Source organism: Papaver somniferum, unplaced genomic scaffold (genome assembly GCF_003573695.1).
Source record: "Papaver somniferum cultivar HN1 unplaced genomic scaffold, ASM357369v1 unplaced-scaffold_17772, whole genome shotgun sequence".
Classification (NCBI taxonomy): Eukaryota; Viridiplantae; Streptophyta; class Magnoliopsida; order Ranunculales; family Papaveraceae; genus Papaver; species Papaver somniferum.
Window position 1 is genome coordinate 1 of NW_020627455.1, and position 2,108 is coordinate 2,108.

Below are 2,108 nucleotides of genomic sequence, written 5' to 3' on the forward strand. Positions count from 1 at the left end.
TGATTTAGCATAACTCTTCCACCACCACCACCACCCACCACCCCCACCCACCAACCAACCACCCCCCACCCACGGCACCCTGAACATGTAAGACAGCCGTCGCGCCATAAATGTGGAGAAGTACACTTTTGCAACCAACCGCCCCCCACCCACGGCACCCTGAACATGTAAGACGGCATAAATGTGGAGAAGTACACTTTTGCTGGTCGTACTCGCGGATAATTTCTCCCTCCATTTTCAATATTGTAGCAAGCATTAAATTACCAAGTATGACTTCTCTCCAATGTCATGATGATAGAAAATTAGACTGAGAACTAGAACCAGCACTTGGATGCTACTATTACTCCCCGATTCTGGAAAATATTCATGAGGAATAGTTTCATACTGATATTCATAATTAACAGGATACAATGGAATCTGCTGAATCTGATCTCATCCTGTTCTTATAAGGTTTGGATTTTTAAGAGATTTTAAGATTGCATTCTAAGACAACTGAAGTTATTTGAGACTTGAAAATGATATTTACTGCTGTGACAGATCGGTATATGAAGATGCACACTGAAACATATGTTCTTAAACAGGGGTTATTCAAGCTATCAACAAAGAATGGTAACTGATCCAAATCAGATGGGACAGAGTGTTTCCTTTTTAGTTCTTTCAATGCTAAAATGACCAGGTAGTCTGGCAGTACAGGTCCTTCAAAAGGAGCAGCAGCGCCAAACCGAAGTCCATTTTATTTCAGAATTTAAAAATTTGTACAAATTTAGAATTGTGAATAAACACTAAAGTTGCTTTGTAATCAAGTACTTACAGGTGTAACAGGTCCACCATTTGAAAGTAGTACATTTTTTATGTTCTTCAAGTGAGAACTCCACATTGTAGGGGACTTGTAACTGGATGGAATCCAACTATCAACTTCAGAGAAATGCATATGGATACTCAAACGTTCCGCCTTGATGTGGAGAAACTTCCCCTTGAGTTTCTTAGTGTCGCAGTATTACTTAGAGAAATGGGTAGAGAGCTACTTCTTGTCATTCTGCCTAAAGATGAAAATCTTCCTGATCATATTCAGGTAAGTGGGTTCCTCAAGTTAAAAGTTAAGACTCCATTTAAACCTCTAACTCGATTGAGTCATCATACAGCAGAAGAAATGGGTCAATATGTGAAGATGCACACTGAAACATAAGTTGTTAGACAGGGATTATCCAAGCTGTCAACAAAGAACGGTAACTGATCCAAATCAGACAGGGCGTGGGACAGTGTTTCCTTTTTAGTTCTTTCAATGCCGGAAACCAATGCATTGGAGAAAATTACCAGGAATATATAATAAAGAAAGGAGTATCTCATTCTAGCCTGGTGGTGCAGGTCTTTCAAAAGGAGCTGCAGCACTAAACCCAAAATCGAAGAAGTGCATTTTATTCATAGTAACTTGCTTCTGCGTGCGTTGCCTGCAAATTAATCAGAACAGATCAAGTAGCCAACACTGACAGAAAACTAGCTAATTCGGGAGAGAAAGGAACATTCAGAACCTCGTTTTCTCACCAAGAAATCCTTGTTTATAAGACATCAATTGTGCAAATCACTGTAGCATGGAAGGCCAGACAAACTGAAGCTGCAACACTACAAGATAAGTCATTGCTTGATTGTCGGCTTAAGCAACTTGGGTCCTCAAAAGAATGAATCCTAAAACTGCAGAAATTATTATGAAAGAAATCAAGCACTAAGATCTGAGAAGTATAGAACCCATTATGAGTAGGGGAAATTAGGCTCAGGCCCAACCCATGGATAACCCATAATATGAGGCCCTTAATTAAAAAAAGTTTAAATCTAGGCCCCGAGTTTTTAAAAGACCTTGATACCCTTATGTATATTGTCAAGCCCATAATTAAATAAAATTTAAATCTAGGCCCAAAATTATTAAATCTAGGCCCGAAATTATTAAAATACAGTGCGAAGGTGTAAACAGAAGTTACACATGCATATGGCATGTGTAACCAGAAGTTACACATCCTTATGATATGTGTAATGCAAAGTTACACTTGTATATATATGCAAATAAATAGACATCAAAAAAAAACACAAAAAAAAAGTTATTACTTTAATATTCA

General features: G+C 38.2%; 1 long non-coding RNA gene across 1 annotated transcript; it reads right to left on the minus strand.

The window, feature by feature from the left end:
• Positions 1–87: 87 nt before the first annotated feature.
• Positions 88–1,746, minus strand: LOC113337743. The gene is made up of 3 exons (XR_003354409.1): positions 1,543–1,746; positions 812–1,448; positions 88–353 (listed from the first exon to the last, which is right to left on the minus strand). It is a non-coding gene; the product is annotated as an uncharacterized LOC113337743 (long non-coding RNA).
• Positions 1,747–2,108: the final 362 nt, after the last annotated feature.